Source organism: Lissotriton vulgaris, chromosome 1_1, assembly GCF_964263255.1.
Source record: "Lissotriton vulgaris chromosome 1_1, aLisVul1.2, whole genome shotgun sequence".
Taxonomy (NCBI): Eukaryota; Metazoa; Chordata; class Amphibia; order Caudata; family Salamandridae; genus Lissotriton; species Lissotriton vulgaris.
In genome coordinates, this window is record NC_141685.1 from 20,575,376 (window position 1) to 20,598,257 (window position 22,882).

A 22,882-nucleotide genomic window follows, 5' to 3' on the forward strand; every position below is an offset into this window, starting at 1 on the left:
CAGTGGTGGGTTAGTTTTCAGGGGGCATCTCTAAGATGCCCTCGGTGTGCATTTTACATTAAATCCTACACTGGCATCAGTGTGGGTTCAATGTGCCGAGAAATTTGATACCAAACTGCTCTGTTTTCAGTCTAGCCATTATGGTGCTGTGGAGTTTTTTAATGACAATCTCCCAGTACCATATACTCTTAATGGCAGCACTGCACTTACAATGTCTAAGAATGGACTTAGACACTGTAGGGGTACAGGGCTCAAGCACCTGTACCCTCACCACTGGTATAGTGCACCCAGCTAGAGGGGTGACTGACCTATGCCAGGGCAGTGGTTTGCAGGCATGGCACACAGGGATGTGTGCCATGTTAATTCTTCACTTTGTTCTGCACCAAAACACGCAGCCTGCAAAGGCAGTGTGGGTGTAAAGGTACAGGACCTCTAAGGGTGGCACAATAAGTGCTGCAGCCCTTAGAGGACCTTCTCTAGTCACAGTGCCCTCGGTACCTGTGGGACCATTTACCAGGGACTGACCTGTGGCCAGAGATGCCAATTGGGTTTAGTCATCAATGCAGTTTTAGGGAAAGAACATATACCCTGGGTACATGATTAGCTGGAACCCAGGGCACACTCAGTCAGAGCACATCAGCAATTCAGCAAAAAGTGGGGGCAACCATGCAGAAAAAGGGCACCTTCTCACAGACTGTAGAAAAGGGTCTTAGGGATATAGGTGCCAGTGTCCCTATGGTGGCAGCTAGACTGGTTTCACAAGACCTAATGATACCTGATGTTAGTCACCAGGTAACCTGTGCTGACTAACCCCGGACGTAGTGTGCGTAGCGGGGCTACGCAGAGGTCCACGGAGTTGAAAACAAACTCCGCCCCGCCACCCGCCTCCACGCCCCATTATAAAAAGCAATTAAACATTATTAAAAAATAAATGTAAAACTACTTACTTTGCATGCTGCGTCCCTGGCCTGCCCTCCTCCTCTTCTTCACCGTCTCGCTAATCCTTGTGAGAACTGCATTTCTGTGCAGTTTTCACAAGGGCAAAGGAGGAGGGCAGCCAGGGGACGCCGCATGCCAGGTAAGTGGTTTTAAATGTATTTTTTAATAATGTTTAATTACTTTTTATAATGGGGGATTGGAGGCGGGGGCTGGCCAACTCTGTTCCGCTGCAGAGTGTGAAGAGATTTGCCTTCTCTGTGTTCTCCGCAGAATGCGGAGAAGGCAAATCTCCGCACACTCCGGGGGCGGCGGGAGATCTCCGTCTGGGGTTAGTGCTGACAGCGTGTCTAAGCTCAATCCAATGGCCTTCGTAAGCTTAGAGTGGGGAGGGGTTGCCGGCCGAAAGAAGGTGATTGTGTCTCCTGCTATCCCAGTGGAGTGTCTGTTGGGAAATGATCTGGAGACTTCTGCTTGGGCAGAAGTTTAAAGGAAGGCTCATGCAGAAACACTGGGCCTCCCTGTGTGGATGCGTGTTACCACAAGAGCACAGGCAACATGTCAGAGAAGTCATGGGAGTTTGGGTATGGAAACAGTGCACCGAGGCACCAAAACATTGCAGATTTCAGGAACAGTGTAAACCGCTGAAATTTGTCATGTTTACTATCGAACAATGTGCCTCCTCACCCTGGACACACGTCTCATTTTGAGGACGATGTGGCATGCACACAGGTGGCTACCTTAGAGGTTGCCCACCTGGTTGCCCTAGTCTTCCTGTGCTCTGGCTGCAGGCAGTGTGAACTCTCCCAGGAGTCAGAAACAATGGCCTGGATGGGAAAGAGGTCACACGTTCCTCTCTGATAGGATGGCAAGCGAAGTGTCACATCAAGGCGTTGAGCTTCAAAGCTTTCACTGTCTCTGAGAACCATCCAGGCTGCCTCCCAGGAAAAGCATCACCCTTCCCCCAAGTATATTTGTACCCTGGGCCGGCAGGAAAATGATGTAGTCAAAAGGTTTACACACCCAAAACGCTAGCCACACATCTAGGTAGGGCTACCTGTTCTGTACAGCTGAGAAAGACTTCTGCCATTTTCAAAAGTGGCAGAATAGAGGGTTCTCGGTAGGAAAGGTGACACACGCGCCCAAATGTGGTCACCTCAGGGACGGATTAGCTGTTGGGGTTAGTAGCCCATTGACCACTTGCACCTACCCCGTAACACCCCTAAATCTAGGATTTAAGTGTCCCTCCTGACACCAGAATCTCAGTTCTGATCTGGATATGGAGGAGGCTAGGTGAACGCTACAACCGCTGCACTGGTGAGATTCCTGCAGAGTGGGAGGCGGCAATTGTTGCAGAGAGAAGCTGCGTGCTGCACCGGGCCCATTATCCGCGGGCCGGAGGTGCCGCGCTGCGTGCGTGAAGAGCAGCTGTGGTGGTGCCCGGAGCGGGTGCGAGTGAGTGGATGCGGAGGCCCCGGACCTCCAATACTTCTAAGATTTGTTTGGGCCCTGCTGAAGACGCGACACGGTGGGAGGTGGAGAAAGCCGCCATTTCTGCACAGGGAGATACTCCTGCAGCCTGCCGTCATCCCGCGAACTGCACGCCCTGGGAAAACGGCGAGCCACAGTGAACGTGGCCTGGTGTTGTGCCATCGATCTTTCCCCTCCACCCCCACTAAGGAGGCAAGGTACACGGTGGGGATGATAAGTGGCAGCAGGGCCCTGCGTTGCGGTTCTGTTAAATACCGCTGTTGGTGCAAATTGGGGGCTTATATTGCAGGTGGCTGTCTGCTGCTTGAGGGTGGTGTGGTGGTGGTATGGCACTAAACATCGGCCCCACGTTGCAGAGACAGGTCCAGATGGCATGGTGGAGGAGGAACTAAAAGGCTGGTGAACTGGGATAGCTGTGAGGGAGGGTGTTGGGCAAGAGAACAGACGGGCCAACCCATGATCGCAGATGAAAACAGAAGCGATTCTGACAGAGGCCATGTGAAGGAGGGGCGTGCAGAGAGGCGAGCAGTGTGCGAAGCGGACGTGCTCTGAGTGCTTGTTTGGACTGCGGATTGGGAAGGTGAAGGCCTGTGCACTGAGATATGATAGAGCCCGCAGATGCAGAAACTCTGGCTGAGTGAGCGGTGAAGCAGCTGGCTGACGGAAAACGGCCATAGTTGTGTGTGACCCAGGTGTACCTCGCTGCATGATATTCATCTCATCTCTGATGCCACGAACTGAGAGGATACTCACTAGACGCTCATAGCTTGTGGCCGCAGATCACTACGCACAAACATGAAGAAACCGGATACCAGGCAACCCAGTATTCATTTTTATAAGAAAACTGCCAAACAGGTGAAAACTGATCGGGGGCATCAGGACCCTGCGAGGAAGCAGGTCCTGTGCAGCTACCAGTTGAAGATATTTGCACTATGTACAAGGAGCTGAAGACCGGTCTCCAGGGAATAGATTCCAAGATAGACACCCTGGTGGAGCGCATGGATAGAATCATGCACAGGGTAGAAAAACAAGAAGGGCGAATGGGGGTGCTAGAAACCCAAGTTGCGGAAACGGAAGAAGGGCAAACAGAGTTGGAAAAGAAAGTAAAGGGTATGAACAGAGTGCTAGAGGTGATACAACAGAAGAATGAAGATTTAGAAGCCAGATCGCGAATAAATAACGTGCATATTACGGGAATTGCGGAATCGACCAATATACAGAACATGGAAAAATACATTGAAACAATGATGAAAGACATCTTTGGGTCAGAACTCTCCGCAATGTTCCTAATTGAAAGAGCACACAGATCGCTGGGACCGAGACCGAAACCAGAGGCTCTGGCAAGACTAGTCATAGCGAGAGTGCTCAACTACTGGGATCGTGACAAGATACTCCGGCTGGCCAGAGAAAAAGGCGATATCCAGTATCAAGGCAATAACATTGCATTGTACCCGGACTTCACGCTACAAGTGCAAGCTGAATTTATCCCACCAAAGAATTTTTTTTTCGAAAAATTGGTATGAAATATGCACTGATATATCCAGCTAAATTGCGACTACAAGGACCTGGAAAGCCTACCTTTTTTACGGACGCAAAAGCGACATTGACGTATGCCAAACAATTAGCGAAGGACCAGAGGAGCCGAAAGATGTCAGGTGAAGAGCAAGAGGACACCAGACTCAGTGAAAATGATTGAGCGTACGATGAATGGCTCCTAAAACAGGATGGAGTGGGTCGTATAGTGCATTGCTACTTGCAGGATGAGAGCACAGTGGTAAGGATAAAGCAGTAAATATAATGGGTAACATAATATACGTTTGAGTACATGGTTGGCTTTTCGAGCAACAACATGCTGTAGATATTTCTTTGTGTGTGATTCCTGTTCTTTAGGCGGATGGATATCTGCACGGCCACCCTGCCTGGTGAGCAGGGTTGTAAGCCAGCGGACCCATGGGATGATTCCCTTTTGTCTGACACACTATGTTGGATGTTATTTGTTGTGGGTAGGTGGGAGGGGTTGGACAACCTGATTGGGGGGTTGGTGTTGGAGGAGGGGGGAAATTTACTAGTTTAACCACCCAGGCCGACGCACCGTACACTACATTGAGGAGCAGGGGCGCTACCAAGCAACTACACGTTCGGGGTACCTAACACTGCAACCATATGTCTTTGCTGGACGCCTTGCAGAACCAGCACAGTATAGCGGTGGGTTGTATGATGGCGAGCCACCATGACTTGCTCGACTAGCCCGACTGACCTGAGATGCCTTACGTGGAATGTTAGGGGCCTGAATGACCGCAGGAAGATAAGATGAATACACTCCTACCTTATCAGACATGAGGTAGATATCTGTTTCCTACAGGAGACGCACTTAACTGATACACTAGCAGGGGTGCTACGGCATAGAAGGTGGGGAGAGATAATAGAAGCTGGTTATTCACATTATTCACGGGGAGTGGCAATACTGATCCGCAGGGGGCTACATTGGCAGACACACCATACGATAAAAGACAGGGATCGGAGATATATTATCCTGCAAGGGACGTTGTCACACTCCCGTGGCCTTGGTGAACATATAAGGGCCGAACACCGATAGCCCAGAATTCTTCCACAACATTGGACAGCAGTTACAGCCCTTAGGCCATATGGCGATCATGTGGTGGTGGTGGGGGGGGGGGGGATTTTAATGTTGTGCTCTCGCCATCCGCTGACATGCAGGGAGCGTCTTGAGTGTATCACCCACAGGCGGCAGCAATGTTGCACTCCATAATAGATGACCTCCAGCTGGTCGACTCTTGGAGATCAATACACCCTACAGCGAGGGAAGTTATAAGCGTAACACACCACCGCAATGCGTGGTCGCGACTAGATTTCTGGCTGGTCTCTAAGGACCTGCATGCCTGGCTGCCACACATTTACCCCGTACCTTCTCAGACCACGCACCAGCGCGGGTGCGATTGTCTATCCCTCCTGCGTATGCTCAACCTTTCACGTGGCGATTTCCATCAAATGCATTGTTAGATTTGGTCTTTCGTGAAGAGCTGAGGGAAAAGGCTGTAGAATACTTTGAGCTTAATGAAGGCTCGGTAGACTCACCAGGGACTTTATGGGGGGCGTTCAAAGTAGTAATTAGGGTACATTGCATGTCGCTTAAATCTGGAGTGTTAAAGGACATACGTAATACCGTACAGAGATTAGAACGGGAGATAGGTGACTTGGAGAATTCACAGTGTACGGATCCAGCCCCTGCCATGGTAGCACAGATACGGACCAAGCTGACGGAGTTTCAAGAAGAGGTAGAAAGGGAATCGAAATATCTCTCTAAGTACACACAAGCTAGACGTTACGGTGAGAGTGACAGACCGGGTAAAATGTTAGTGGGACTGCTGGGCAAACCCAGAGGGTCAGAGTACACAACTGAATTGCGATCGGCGGGAGGTGGTATGGTGAAGTCACCACCGGACATTCTATGTGAAATGGCGCAATATTATGAGCAACTGTACACCTCACACACAGAACCAACCCCAGCTGACATAGACCAATATCTAAAGGACGTGGTTTTGGCATGGTTTATTGATGGTGCCAGGGAATACATGGAGCTGCCAATAACGGTAGAAGATATAAGGCAAGTAATAAATAGCATGCCAGCGGACAAGGCCCCGTGGGCTGATGGCTTGCCGGCGGCCTTTTACAAAGAATATGCCGAGATAGTGGCTCCCAGACTGTTGCAGGTTTTTCATGAAGCGTTAGACACTGGCAAACTTCCCCCAACACTTTGCGAGGCTACAATTATTACCATATTGAAGCCCGAGAAGGACCCAACTAATCCAGATTCCTATCGTTCATTGTCCCTGTTAAATCTGGACGCCAAAATATATGCCAAACTAATAGCAGACTACAACGCATGTGGCCCCAGATTGCGCTGCCAGATCAGTCAGGCTTTATACCAGGGCGCTCCACCGCGCATAATCTGAGGACGCTATTCGGCACACTACATTACTTAGCCCCCCATGTACAAGCTGTGGCAGCATTGTTGGACGCCACAAAAGCGTTTGACTCGCTAGAATGGAAATTCCTTTTCACTTTACTGACCCGTATGGGCCTCAGCCCTATATTCATTAGGAAAATTCAAATATTATATACAAACCTGGCTGCTCGAGTCTGAGTTAATGGACAGATATCTGAACCTTTTAATATTACGAGAGGGACAAGACAGGGCTGCCCGCTGTCTCCGTTGTTGTTCGCTATAGCCGTGGAGCCGTTGGCTGCTAAGCTTCGGCAACATCACACACAGAGGAGCATAGGCTTCACGACCAGGGGCCTCTTAATATCCATGTACGCGGATGACATGACGATCTACCTGACCAATCCCAAGGATAATTTCGATATAGTGATGAGGGAATTGATAAGATACGGGAGCCTAACTGGGATCCAGATCAACTGGTCCAAGTCGGTGCTGATGCCGCTAACTGATGATAAGGTACACTTCGACACAGAATTCCCGATTCAATGGGCGGGTGAGGCGACGAGATATTTAGGTATTTGGATGAGCAGGTCACTGCAGGAAATATGGTTAGAGAATTACGGCCGACTGATAGACTGACTTGAAAGTAAAGTGCACAGATGGAAGGGGTTACCGCTGTCCCTGATAGGGCGAAAAGCCATCATCAAAATGGTTATACTGCCTAAACTACTTTATTTATTTGTAAACATTCCCATGCCAGTAAACGCAATTTTTTTAAACGACTACGCTCTAATGTGCTAGAATTACTCTGGGCGGGGAGGCAACCTAGGATCTCATAGAAGGTTCTGACGCTACCATTTTCGCAAGGGGGACTAGGCGCTCTAGATTTCGAGTTATACGCCTACAGGGCACAGGCCCTATACCTACTCTATTGGCATCGTCCCACGCCATTTCAGACCCATGTAGCAATAGAAATAGATAAGGTTGCACCTTTACCACTGAAAACCGCTGTATATGCACCATATAAACGACCCCATGAAGATATAGATACAATAGAGATGATGAGATGGGCGTGGAGGATCATAGCAAAGAGAGCGCACCAAGAAGCAATGTATGCCCGGTCCATGCCTATAGGAGATAATCCGCTGATAGGGCCCTTGCTGGACAAGGCCATTAAATTAAGAGCTGAGGCGCACAGCTTAGAGACAGGGGGCGATCTTTTCTTTAATGGAGAAATCCTAACTATGGCACGGATGCGTGGCACACAGGCGCCTACGGCCTCAGATATTCTGCTGTATTATCAGCTTAGAGCGGCATGTAAGGCCAGATTTGCCGGGTTCCCCGTTGAACCGCCCACTCTATCAGCTCTGGAGAATGTCTTAAGCAATCCGTCCCGCGTAAGTTAATCACACGTATATATAGCACGACGCAGAGAGATTACCCAGTTACTAGCACAACGTCCAGAGAAGATTGGGAAAGAGAGGTAGACCTGCTGACCATAACGGAAGAACAATGGCAATTCCGCTGCTCCCAGATGGAACAGTTATCGCCAAACTACAGACTACGTCCAATACACTTTAATTTTTTACATAGACTCTACCGCACGCCGCTGCAGCTACACCGCATGGGGTACATCCAGATGCGGGATGCTGGAGGTGTGGAGCACGAGATCCAACCTTTTTTCACCTCGCTTGGGCTTGTGGACCTATAGCAACATACTGGGCCGACATACTCACACATGTAGGGCATATAATAAATAGTGTGATACCAGCAACGCCAAAGATGGTGCTGCTAGGAAGATATCCCGAAGGAGAATCGCAAGCTCACGTCCATGCTGCTGTTGATGGCAAAACGGCAGGTAGCTATACCCTGGAAACAACCTGAGCCGCACACGGTAGCGGGATGGTTGAAAGCAGTCACTTACTGCAGAGATCAGTTCTCCAATTTCTGGGAATTAATGCCTAGCGGATCCCGTCCATCTGACTTCTGGAAGCCATTCACGGGTTGGTTGCTGTCGGGAGGAGGAGATTTGTAATTGGGGTAATACGCGCAGGACGAGGCATGGCGTACATGCCGCTGTGATGAATAATGTTGAAGAACGGGATTGGGGCTCTCAGGGTTTATGAAGTATATGACACCGCAATGAGCTGGTCAATCGTAGCATAAAGGTGCAGACTGCAAAGGGTACATTGAAAGCTGCTGCCAAAGGTATGTGAATTGCTTGGATGGTAGTTGGGGGAAGGAGGGAAGTTAGGTTTTAAAATTGTAAATATGTGAAAGCGATATTGACACTCTGGCAAGGAACACATGCTGACAGGAATAGTCAATTCAAACGATAAACGCTGCCTGCCCGTTGGGTTATTGGCAAATATAGCTGTGTACAATGCAATTAACTACATATGCCTCCGGCCCCCGGGTTGTGGCAAGAGAAGGCTGTGTAAGTTCCAGACGATGCAATAAATCGTGTTTACAACAACAACAAAAAACAACAAAAAAAACCCTCCATGGGCTCCACTCAACTCGCCCTCTAAGTGAGCGATTGTCTCTAGTGGTATTTTCCATTGACCACAAAGATAAAGTTTTGCATTGATATTTTGCACTGGTTTCATTTTGCTTCTAAAATCTGTAACTTTGGCTATACTTATCTGACTGAGTTCGTTTTTGTGTCTAAATTTATATGAAAATCTGCTTTAGTTTTATAAATTGGTCTTGGATTTCTTTTGAGTCGTGTCAATGACTTATCGTCCATGTTGGTACTCTGAAATGCTTAACACATTCCTCTAGTAAAGCCTGACTTCTCTCTGCCACTCTACCAGGTCTGAGCCATGGATTTATTATTGTGAATTTAAGGACCATCGTTGGGGTTTGTGAGAGTATCACTACAGATAATACTCCAACTTCCTACACGAGTGTTGTAGTGCGTTGGGCCCGTGGCTGGAGGTGTGAATGGTTTTATTTGTGTGACGCATGAAAGGTGTGGGAATGGCCTTTAAAGTGGATAGTGCCTCGTTGTGACTTTACAGCTCACGAGCTGTGAGTGCATGGTTCAGAATTCGATCATTTAATTATATTATTAACAGTGATTTCTACGTTATGATTTTTGGTAATAACATTTACATTTTGAACTTTTCATTCACTCTCGTGTGAAATCCAACCAGTATGTGTGTGCATTTGAGTAGTAGACGATTGTGCAGTTATAGTAGTCTTTTCTGTCTTTTGCTGACAGGGGTACATTGTCAGTAGGGAAAACCTACCAACACCAGATATGTTTCTTAACAAGTCCCCAGGAGAGCCCGGGTGCTGTGTCTTGCGTGGATCCCATGATGTTTTCAAACGATAACCAACTGGTGTCCGCTTACCATTTGTACCAACACAACAATCATGCTGTCCATCCAATCCGGGGCACCCACCAATCCCTGCCCTCACCGTCTCTTCAACCTCATAGCCAACCCATTTAGCACAGAACTCATCAGCACCCTCAATACCTCCATCTCCACAGCAACCTTCTCTGATGGATGGAAATACGCAGAGGTCAGACCCCTCTTAAAGAAACCCTCTGCCGACACCAAAGTTCTAAAAAATTACTGACCAATCTCTCTGCTCCCCCAACCAGCCAAAGTTCTCAAGAAAGCCACCCACCAACAGCTCACTGAATACCTGAAACTCAGCCACCTACTCAACACCTCCCAATTATGATTCTGTGCCAGCCATAGCACAGAGACCGTGCTAATTTCCGCCACAGACAACATCAGAACCCTCCTCGACCGCAGAGAATCTACGGCATTGATCCTCCTTGACCTCTCTGCTGTTTTGACACCGTATCCCACCACACCCTCGTCAACAGACTCCACAGCATTGGCACACAGCAAAACACCCTCAAGTGGATTGCCCACTTCCTCTCAGGATGCAGTCAGAGCATCCGTCTGCCTCCCTTCACCGCAGCACCCATGGACATTATATGCGACGTACCCCAATGATCATCCCTCAGCCCCACCCTGTTCAAAATCTATATGACGCCCCTCGCAGACGTCGTCAGATCCCACAGACTCAACTTAATCTCCTGCTCCGGCGACACTCAGCTTACCCGCTCACTCATCAAGGACCCCTCTAACACAAAAAATCAACTTCTGCAACGCCATGCCTGACGTAGCCAAATGGATAAGGCACAGCTGCCTCAATCAAACTCAACTCCAACAAAACAGAAGTACTGCTCTGCGGGAAGAATACCTCCACATGGGACCACAGTTGGTGGCCAGCGGAACTTGGACCAACGCCCACACTGACAGACAATGCACGCTACCTCTGCATAATTTTCGACAGCCAAGCAACTATGAAACAACAAGTCAAAGCAGTCACCTCCTCCTGCTTCCACACCCTCCTGCTGAAATGCACATTTTTGTTGCATTTCTGTGATCTAAACTTCAAAATCAGAAGAAATCCACAAAATTCCCACCACCCAGCATCCCCCCACTTCTCCCAATAAAACTGCTTTCTCCACGTGTGCAACTGGGCCACGTGCCCGCTACAGGAACAAATCAAGCTAAGGTATATGGAAGTCCACTGTTAACCCCTTCCACGTGGGGCTAATTCCCCCATGGTGCGGGGGCAGGGGGGACCGCGCGCTGTGCTCATGACGAGCTCAGCTCGTCACGACTCCGCCCCCTCCGTGGAACGACCGCTCAGGAGGGGAATTAGCACGCGTGGGCATTCCGCGGCAGTTATGACGAGCTCAGCTCGTCATGAGCACAGCTCCACTGTGCCTCATGACGAGCTGAGCATGCCATAAGCGCCGAAGGGGTTAGGATCAAATCCTTAATCTCATCATGCAATGGTAGTTCCAGAACCAGAGGTTTTACATCGTGTGCAAATAAGATATTGTATTCCTCCTACTGAGGCAACCTTTGAAGTCCTATTTTGTCTCTTATGTGATCTAGAATTTGCGCCAAATCTACTTTAGCAATCTATTTGTCTGTGATTTTTGCACCAGGTCCTTCTTCTACAAAGTCAGTTCATCACTACATATCTCTTAACTGCAGTTTAGAGTTTTGCAGCTCTTTAGCCACCGCCTCCTGAATCATGTTGTCATCTTCAGCTACTGTCAGCAAGGCAGGGCCGTGAGGTGACTTAGCCCTCTTGCAATGTTTTTCACTGTCATCGAAACACCATTGAGCAGAATTGCATAAAGTCACAAGTCTTCAAGATAGTATTGATATTGGTGGTACATTGTGGTATCAGCAGGATTTTACCATGGTCACGTGTTTACTAGGATTTAAGCGTGCAACTAATTGTACTATGTAATTGCTCACCTGTGATCAAGGCTATTTTATCAGCAGAAATCCATAAGGAAAGGACATGCTGCCATTATTGGAGAATAAAATGCCAAAATGCCATTGAGTTGGTCTTCGGTATGTTGTTTGTTGGTGTGTCTAATCACGAGCTGCTCCTTGCCTGTTCTGAAGCCGCACTGCAGGGTTGGTGTCTCCTGTCACTTGCAGACTATTTTTTACTTATATATATATATGACAGAAAAATGATTTAAGGGACGGGATGTGAGGGTTATAGTGGTATGGGGTGGGTAAGTGTATTAATACTCATATATTTATTTTTAATTTATTAACAATATTTAAAATACGTAACAATTAAGGGGCTCATTACGACCATTGCGGTCTGGACCTGCCCGACCATAGGTCAGTGGTTCTGACCTCACAACTTAGATGCGATCACCCTATGAGCGGTCGGAAACATCCGTGTTTCAATGGCAGCTTGTGTGGCAGGCAGAAAAGGCCCACAGCACAAGCTGCCATTGAAAAATGGATGTTGTCAAACATACCTGCACCATGTGGTAGGCACCATGAGCAAAGGCCGCGGAGAGACACTTTCCAACAGCCTTGCCATGTCAGAAAGGCCGACATAGGAAGGCTGCCGGAAAGTGTCATCATAATCCAGACGGCGGAGCCGAGGCTGGATCCTCCGTCATTAAGGGATTGTGAGGGGTTCGGATGCACAGTTGGAAGTGCATCGGAATTCCCTCCGACCACCATCATCGTAATACAATGGTCCGATGGAAACCTACTATGTCGGACAGAAAGCCTCCGACAGGTGGTCGGAAGCTTTCCACTAATAATTATTACTATTAAAAAGGATAAGCTACAATGGGCCTCATAAAGATGTCGGAGGCTTTCTGCCTGACATGGTAGGTTTACAGTACGACCGCTGTAGTAGGATGATTGCGGTCGTAGGTAAACCAGTGTAAGGATTCCAACAGTCTCTAGGACCTTGATGGTCCCTCAGACAGACCACATAATCCCTTAATGATGGCAGACCCACCGTCGGGATTATGATGTCGGCTTCCGACAACCATTCAATGTTGGCCTTTCTGACATGGAAAGGTGGTCAGAGAGTTAAATTAGGTGCCCCTAGCAGGGCCCCTCCTCCTGGCCCTCCGTAATGAGTTTAACATTGTTTATAATTTTTGGTACACTGTTTGTATGCATGTTTTGAAAAAAGAGAATTTGTTTGCTTAATTTTGCCTATTGAGAGAGAAAAAGATCAGTTTACAAATCCTTTTGAAACTCTGATATTTCATTGATAATTTTTCATTTACAACCTGGAAAAAAATGTGCTTTGTTAGTATTGGAGAAGTGAAACTGTGAGAACTGGGGTCACCAATTCCAAAGGGGGTAGCTTGGCGCGAGCAGGTAGGCACCCGAAAGCTTAGGTGTAAAGTAACCATACAGCACACACACACACTGAGGCAGGAAACGCACACAATAACTGACACCACAACAGCTGGTCTATTAAAATCAGTACTTTTATCTAAAACCAAAATCACGACGGGCAAATCATTCAGGGCAATTCAATAATCAATACAGCATTAACTCATTAGATCATTCGCCCTTAGATAACTGTAGGCATTTAGTCCACATTTCATTGAGCAGGAATAAACATTTCACTATCCTCATTTATCAAGAATAAACAGTTCCTTATCCTCATTAAGCCGGAATAAACATTTCATTAATCAGGAATTAACATGTCATTATGCACGAATAAACATTTCCTTGGGACTCAGGTAATACTTCCTTATATACACCGCGGCATTACTGCTCCTCTAGTGAGCAGTCAACACCCCAGCTCACTATCCAGGGGTAACTCCTCCTCAAGTTCAGTTCCCAAGGCCTAATTCGGGACCACTCTCTAAGGTGGCAAAAGAAGACCCTCCCCTATTCCAGAAGGTTCCAGGAGCTTCCCTAGTCTAGCTATGGGCAGAAAAAGGCGGGCTGGTGTTGCAACAGTATCTTAAGATCTCAGCCAGCTCCTGGCTACTAGGGTGCTACTAAAAAGACCACTCCGCAGTAGCAGGGGCCTGTGACAGCCATGTTGATAGGAGAGAGCACCTGCACCTTAGCACTGATTAGCAATGGTAAGGTGCCCGGAGACCTGGGTTCAGCGAAAAAGAGGGTGGAAAAAACAAGGCAAGGGTGAAAAAAACAGGGAAAGACCACCCTACAGCTGACAGGTCTAACATGCATCCCCCCCCAGCCGAAAGTGGGGAGAGCTACCCAACCTCTAGGGAGTTATCGTCACTAAAGCGGAAAAACCGTGAGAGACCGTCGGCATTGGCGTGGTCAACTCCGGGCCGATATTCCACCTGAAAGTCCATCCCCTGTAGGGAAATGAACCACCTTTGCAACTTTGGGTTTTCGCCTCTCATTTGCATGAGCCAGCAAAGGGGTCAGTGGTCAGTCTGAATAAGGAAGTGAAAACCAAAGAGGCATGGCCTCAACTTCTTCAGGGCCCAGACCACAGCGAAGGCTTCTCGCTCGATTGTACTCCACCGTTGTTCCCTGGGGAGGAGCCTTCTGGAGATAAAGGCCACAGGTTGGTCTTTGTTCAGTTGAGAGACCACAGCGCCTATGCCATGCTCAGAGGCGGCGGTCTGCACGATGAACTCCTTTGAAAAGTCTGGTGTTGCAAGCACCGGAGCGGTGCACATCGCGTGCTTCAATGTCTCGAATGCCTCTTGACAAGCAGCCGTCCAGATGACTTTTCGGGGCTGCTTTTTGGACGTCAGCTCCGTCAGTGGGGCTACGATGGTACCATACCCCTTGACAAACCTGCGGTAGTATCTAGTGAGGCAGAGGAAAGCTCGGACCTCAGTCTGGGTCTTGGGGGGCTCCCAGGCCATGATGGTCTCAATTTTGGCCAGGAGGGGGTTGCACGTTACCCCCGCCCACCAGGTGTCCCAGGTAGACGACAGATCCCTGTCCAATCTGGCACTCGCTAGCCTTGATGGTCAGGCCAGCACGTTGCAGGGCCTGCAGCACCTCCTGGAGATGCTGCAGATGGTCCTCCCAGCTGCTGCTGAAGACAACTATGTCATCCAGGTACATAGCTGAGAAGGACTCCAGGCCAGACAGCACCTGGTTCACCAACGGCTGAAAGGTGGCCGGAGCATTCTTGATCCCGAAGTGCATCACACGAAATTGAAAGTGGCCCTCAGGGGTGGACAACGCTGTTTTCTCCTTTGCTCCGTCTGCCATGGCAATCTGCCAGTATCCTGACGTCAAATCGATGGTACTGAGGTACCGGGCTGCTCCCAGCCGGTCAATCAGCTCTTCCGCCCGTCGGATCGGGTGAGCATCTGTTTTGGTGACAGAGTTCCGACCTCGATAATCCACACAGAACCAAAGTTCTGGTGTGGTGCCCGGTGGGGCCGCTTTCGGCACCAACACTACCTACCGCACTAGCCCAAGGGCTGGTGGAAGGCTCGATCACCCCCAGCTACAGCATTCTGGCCACCTCACCCTGGATGCTGTTCTTGATCTTGTCGGACAGCCGGTAAGACTTGGTTTTCACAGGTGGGCTGTCCTCTGTGTCCACATCATGGGTACACAAATGCGTGATTCCAGGCGTGAGGGAGAACAACGAGGCATACTGCTCCAACACCAGGTGGCAGTCCCTCTGTTGCTCTGGGGTCATGGACGGAGAGAGGACCACTCCCTCCACCGATACATACTTCTCCTGTGCCACCAGGAGGTCAGGAAGAGGTTTACTCTCTTCCTCCTCGCTCCCACCCGTCACTATGAGGAGAGGATGCTCAGATCGCTCATGGTGCGGCTTCAGGCGGTTGACGTGGAACACCCGATGGGGCTGTCGGGGAGTCTACAGATCAACGACATAAGTGGTCTGGCCTCGTCTCTCCACAATCTCGTACGGTCCAGTCCACTGGTCCTGGAGGGCACTAAGCTCCCCAGGCTCCATGACCCACACCTTCTGTCCAGCATCCAACTCCACCGTCCGAGCGTTGCAGTCGTACCACTCCTTCATGACGGCTTGACTAGCCTCCAGGTTGTCTGAGGCTTCCTTCCACAGCTTGGCCATCTTGAATACACATGAATGGGAATCAAAAGCATCAAAGCCCGCTCAAGTCCTAAGTTCCCTTTTCAGTAACCACGAAACAAAAAGGTGCAATCACGGGCTGGAGGCACAATTCCCTATACCCCCAAAGGTTTAGGAAGCTTACCCAAGTATAAACAGAAAGGATAGCCCAGCACACTTTTACACACAATATAACAATTTGAATATTAAAAAAATGCAGTTATTTCAAAGACAAGTCGATGTTATGTTCCAGTTCATCCTTTATTTTTCATGTAAATTTTGCCAGGATAAATAAGCTTATAACTATGAAAGTCGATGTTTGGAACTCTGTTTTAAAATGTATATGTACAAATTGTAAAATAGTCTTTTTTTATGTGCACTTTTGTAGCCCTGAAGAAGTCCCTGGATGGGACGAAACGCGTTGGAGGTTTCAAAAGTGTGCTGGGCTATCCTTTCTGGTTACAGCTTGGCCATCTGGCTGCGGAATGTCAACATGTAGCTGACTACATCACAGGGAAGCTTCTTCGAAGTCTTCTCCCACCCCTCATTCACCAGGCTGAGGGGCCCCCTAATGGGGTGGCCATAGAGCAGCTCAAAGGGGCTGAACCTGACTCCCTTCTGTGGCACCTGTGTGGCGGTATGAAAACAGCAGGCAAGGGAGGAGGACGTCACACTTCCACCTCAAGTCCTCTGGCAGGCTCCGGATCATCCCCTTCAGAGTCTTGTCAAAGCGCTCTACGAGCCTGTTAGTCTGGGGGTGGTAAGGAGTGGAGAACTGATAGGTCACTCCGCACTCCTTCCACATGGCCTGCATGTAGGCCGACATAAAATTCGTGCCCCTATCTGACACCACGACCTTGGGAAATCCCACTCGGGTAAAAATCCCCATCAGGGCCCGCGCCACCACAGGTGCAGTGATGGTCCTCAGAGATATGGCCTCTGGGTACCGGGTGGCGTGGTCCACTAACACCAAAGTGAACTAGTGTCTCGAAGAGGTCAGAGGGTCCATCGGCCCAACAATGTCAATACCGACCCGCTCAAAAGGGGTTCCGACCACCGGGAGCGGTTCCAAAGGGACCTTCACCTTAGTCCCAGTCTTGCCACTCGCCTGGCAAGTCTTGCAGGTCTTGCAAAAGGTGTCCGCGGCAACTCCCATCCTGGGCCAATAGAAATGCGGGACCAACCGCGCCTAGGTGTCCAGCTAGGGGTATTTCATGTGCCAATTCCAGTAGGAAGGCCCGGTACCATTGGGGGACCACCAAGGCCCTTGAGGATCCATGCACCGTAGCCTTAGGCTCACTGTAGAGGAGGCCATCCTCCCAGTACACATGGTAACTGCCGGTCTCTTGGTTGGTCACTTGGGTTTCGGCCTGCTGCCACATGCCTTCAAGCGTGGGGCACTCTATCTGCGCCTGACAGAATTCCTCCCAGGTAGGCCCTCCTTCCAAATGCCACTCGGCAAAGATCGGCAAGTCCCCCACGGTAACAACATCCACCTCAGCGGACTCCGGGGTTATCTCTACGGGCTCCCCATCCACCACACGGGTAGTGTCCTCCATAACATTCTCGTCTTGACCAGCATTGGGTTGGGCCGTAGTTTCAGGCTCCAACCCGGGTTGAGTTCCTTGCCGAGCAGCCATGGACCTTGTGACCACGCAAGTCCATCCTGGTAACCCCAGAATCTCAGTGTGGGCTTGGAACTCCACTTCCTTCCAGGCGGTATATTCTAGATCGTTCCAAAGCAGACACTCCACTGGCAAGGCAGGACTTACAGCAACTCTCAACGGCCCTTTGACTCCTCCCCAGTCAAAGGGAACTTGAGCCACAGGATAGTGACTCAGACTGCCGTCAGCCAACACTGCCGGATGGAATACGTCAGGGATGACTTGCTCGGGGGACACCAACCGCCTCACCGCCGCTGGCGGCAGTAGTGGCAAAGCGTAATATAGCCAGGGTCTGGGGAGCTCGAACCTTACCAGAGGTGGGTGATTGGGAGAAGGCTCTAGATTGGTGTTGGCTGGCAGAACGTACAATCTACCAAAGTAGAGGCTGCCCAAAGAAATGGGAAAAGATTTGGGGACAATGGCAAATATATAAAGGATTATGAAAGAGACATTTAAATTGCATGGGGTTGCCCAGTAAAGTTGCTGTATCTTATCCAATGACAATTGATAACCTCAAACACACTGGTCGGAATATTTGTAAACTGATGGTATCACAATGTACTGCTGTCGTGTTGTTTGTAATAAAAATGTTTAAAAAAAATGTTTTTCCAACCAAGAGAGAAAAATAAGTTTTCAAACTCGTCTTTGTTAGTATTGGAGAGGTGGAAAGGTGAAATGTGTGTACCTTCTTACTTTTGTAGAAAGTCTGATGCCCAAAATCTGGTTTGGGTTTACTATTTTTCGCCGTTCAATGTTGTTGCTTTTCTAGTAATGGAGATAAAAAAGAATGAAATATTAGCTTTGTATCCGTTTCCATTGTCTAGCATCTCCCTTAAAGGTTGTCCCAGGTGGTGTTAGAACATTTTATAAAAATTAAAAAAAAAAATAATAAGGTTTAATATTGAATTTATTCTCATTACATTCTTGAAAAAAAAAATTAATTAATGGCTACGTACATTATGGACATTTATTACTGTTGTGCCTAAAAACAAGTTTGTAGAGGATGTCAAAGTCTGAGAAAAAAGAAGCAAAAAGAATATTTATTATTCGGGATCCTTTGCTTGTATTAGGCATGTAGTGTGTTTAAACACTATACTTACTTTGTCTGGTAGATGGCGCTGTCTCCACAGCTGACTGTCACAGGTCTCACAGAGCTGAACAGACATGTGGTGACGACCAGTGTCAGTGGACCACTGGTCACAAAAAGGTGGGCTGGTTGTTTTATAGTTGGTTTGAAGGGACAACCACATTTCAAACAAACATATGCACTGGAATGTACATTTTAACATGTTTTATATTATGACTGAAAGTGTATTTATTTAAAATGACTGAAGAAAATGTTTTGTGAAGTCATTATTGACTATGACAGCCACTTTAGTTTTACAAAGTAGCTTGAGAGGCCGAGAAACAAAGGAAGGACTACAGCTCTAATGTGATTGTTTCTAATATACGTGTCTAAGTTATATATATCTTGTTTTTTTTGTATTAAAAATATTTTCAGTTTAGATATTTTAGGAGAGAATAATACCTGCATTTGTTTCCATATTTTCCACATTTTAGAAAATATTTAGTTTTTTTTGGTTCTCTAATAAAATGATTCTGAGTGCGTATACGTTTTTTAATATGCCTATGACATTTTCGTTGTACTGGTATGCGTGGTAAAGGCCTGCGTGGTAATGGACGTGTGGTAATGGTAGTTTCCATGTTTCACTATGGACATGCATGGTAGTGCTATGCGCTGTAAAGAGGTGCGTGGTTTATACATATTTGTGGCTTAGACCGGAGTGTAAAGTTATGCATGGTAAGTCATGCCTGCTAGTGGCATGCAGTGCAAACCTATTCCACGAAGAAACTGGAACAAATTCACCACCGACCAACTCCTCACATCACTCAATCAAAACCCTCCCGCCCTCTCATCGGACCCAAACCAAGCGGCCACCAAACTCAAACAATGGATCACTCACAGCGCTGAAGAACTAGCACCCTTGAAAAACCACCAAACCAAACAGGGTAGCAAAAAAGCCCCCTGGTTCAACGAGGACCTTAAGAAATCCAAGAAACTATGCCGTACTCTCGAGAAAACATGGAGAAAAACCACAACCAATGACAACCTGACCACCTTCAAGACAGCCACACGCAAACACCACCAACTGATCCGATCCACTAAGAAGTCAGCATTCAAGGATCGACTCGACAACAACGCCCAAAACAGCAAGGAACTATTCAACATCGTCAAAGAATTTACCAACCCCACCACAGCCTCAAACGACATTACTCCATCCCAAGAACTCTGCGACTCTTTCTTCTATAACAAAATCGCCGACATACATAACAGCTTTGAGAACATTTCCAAAGAACAGTCCACTCCACCCACCTCCGAACCTAAACCGCCCTCTAACATCCTTAACGCCTGGAACCCAATCACCACTGAAGACACCATCCGCCTAATGAACTCCATCCATTCAGGCTCGCCAACCGACCCCTGTCCCCACCACATCTTCAACAAAGCAGATTCCATCATCGCACCCCATCTCCGTGATGTCATCAACTGCTCCTTCAACTCCGCTACCTTCCCAGAAAGCTGGAAACACGCCGAACTCAGCGCCCTCTTGATGAAACCCATAGCGGACCCCTCTGAACTCAAGAACTACCGCCCCATCTCCCTCCTCCCATTCCCTGCCAAAGTCATTGAGAAAGCCGTCAATAGACAGCTCGCCGCCTTCCTTGAATCCAACAACTCCCTCGACTCCTCACAGTCCGGCTTTCGAGCCAAACACAGCACCGAACCCGCCCTTATTGCAGCGACTGACGACATCCGAACACTACTGGACAACGGAGAAACAGTTGCCCTCATCCTACTTGACATCTCCGCCGCCTTCGACACGGTCTGTCATAGCACCCTCATACAACGCCTCAGCAACATCGGCATACAAGGAAAAGCCTTAGATTGGATCATCTCGTTCCTCGCCGGGAGAACCCAGAGAGTCCGACTCCCCCATTCAAATCAGAGGCCAACGAAGTCATCTGCGGAGTACCACAAGGATCATCACTCAGCCCCACCCTCTTCAACGTTTACATGAGTCCCCTCGCATCCATCGCGCGACAACACAACCTCAACATCATCTCCACCCAGCTGATCCTTTCCCTTACCAAACACCCTAACACCGCCAAAACCAATCTTCATGAAGGCATGAAAGAAGTAGCCGAATGGATGAAAAACAGCCGCCTAAAACTTAACTCAGACAAAACGGAAGTCCTCATCCTAGGATCATCCCCCTCTGCCTGGGACGACTCATGGTGGCCATCGGCCCTGGGCACGGCACCCATACCCACAGACCACGCACGTAACCTGGGCTTCATCCTAGACTCCGCCCTCTCGATGACCAGATAAGTCAACGCCGTCTCATCCTCTTGCTTTAACGTACTTCGTATGCTCAAAAAAATCTTTCGTTGGATCCCCACCGAAACAAGAAAGACTGTCACGCACGCTCTGGTCACTAGCCGACTGGACTATGGAAACACCCTCTACGCCGGAACCACTTCCAAATTACAGAAAAAACTCCAACGCATCCAAAACGCATCAGCCAGACTCATATTGGACATCCCGCGCCAAGCTCACGTTACCGGTCACCTGAAAGACCTCCACTGGCTTCCCGTCAACAAGAGAATATTGTTCCGTCTCCTCACCCACATACACACAAGGCCCTCTACAAACTAGGACCCGAATGCCTCAGCACACGACTGTCCTTCTACACACCGACCCGCCAACTAAGATCCTCCAATCAAGCCCTCGCTGCAGTTCCACGCATCCAAAGATCCACCATGGGAGGAAGATCCTTCTCCTACTTGGCGGCCAAAACCTGGAATTCTCTCCCCACTCACCTCCACCTTACCCAGAACCACATTTCCTTCAGGAAGGAACTTAAAACCTGGCTATTCGATAAATAATGCACCCCCTGCCCCCAAGCGCCTTGAGACCCTCTGGGTGAGTAGTGCGCTATACAAATTCCTGAACTTGAACTTGAACTATAAAGTCATGCATGGTAGTTGTAGGAGAGTGGGGTCTGCAATCCTATGGTCACCCCCGATTTTTGCTTTTTGCTTCACTGGTTTACGACTTTCCCTGGCTGTGGGCCTGATAATCAGACCCACAGCCTAGCTGTTTTCTCTTTAAATGGACAAGCATGTACCCTAGGTGCATTTACCAATTGGTACTGGGCCACCTTATCAGTCCCTTTATAGCATACCTTAGGTATCCAGGGCATAGGTGCACCCAGGGCCTACCATGGGCTGCAGCATGTATTATGCCACCCCTGGCTGGCCATCCAAATCTGACACAACTGGCTGAACGACAGCTGGGGCAAGGTGGTGTAATCACCCTTTGCTTTAGATATAGTATCTCTATATCCAACCCTAAAATGGACACATATATTCCTATCAGTCACTCCTATGGCAGGCCTTATCGATCCTGAAGGCAGAGTGCTTGGAATTATGTGAGATGGTGCTCTGGCATGAGCTGAGCCCGTTTGCAGCTTGCGGAACCAAGTCCTAATAGCTGTTCCATGATAACGCTATACCAAATACTCTTAAGTGCATTATGAACCTCGCGGTCAAATGCTAACTTTGGCATAGCATTATCAAAACATGTTGAGTAAGGTGTCATACGAATTGGAATACTAACCCCTCGCCAATTCTGGTGACGGGGTTAGCATTCCACCCTCCTAGAGGGACACAACATGTATGTAACTGTGAACTCCGGTTAAAGTTAACTCGAGCCTCAGCATCACAAAATGGATGCTGCCACCACAGACACAAGTCTGACCTCCTGCTGCTGGGAGTCCTTCCAGCGAGGGAGGCTTGGACAAAGGGTTTCCTGCCTTGGGGGGTGCTAGCACCACCCCAGACAGGATTTTGTGTATTAGGTAGGACAGGGCTCAAAGGAATTAGACATGCCTGGGGCACACAAGGTGTCCCTGTGCATATGCCGGTCCAAACCAGTTCCTGGGGCACCCCAGCCCCGGAGTCGGCGCAGGACCGAACAAAGGAAAGGGGGTGTAACCACCCACTTTCCTGGTCCCACCCAGAGGAGGGACCTAGTCGTAGTGCAGCCCCCTTTAGCCGGATAAAGGTAGGAGCTGGTCCCATTCCAAATTAGATTATCCTGATCAACTTCACAAGAAGAAACTCTGGACTTCGACGTTCTGCTCCACAGAAGACAGAAGGAATCTCCTTTGTGGGCAAGGAGTGTCCACCCTGCATCTGCAGGCACCATCAGCGTACCGCGACTTCCCTTTGTCGTGTTCCTGCAAAGGATCCAGACTTCAGAGCCCGACGAGACCCGGATTCCCAGACCTCTCCGACCTCAACCCACATCTGCAGCCGAGCTGAGACCCGTGGGTGCGACGAGACACGTGGGACCAGCCATCTTGAAAGAAGCAGCACTTCGCTC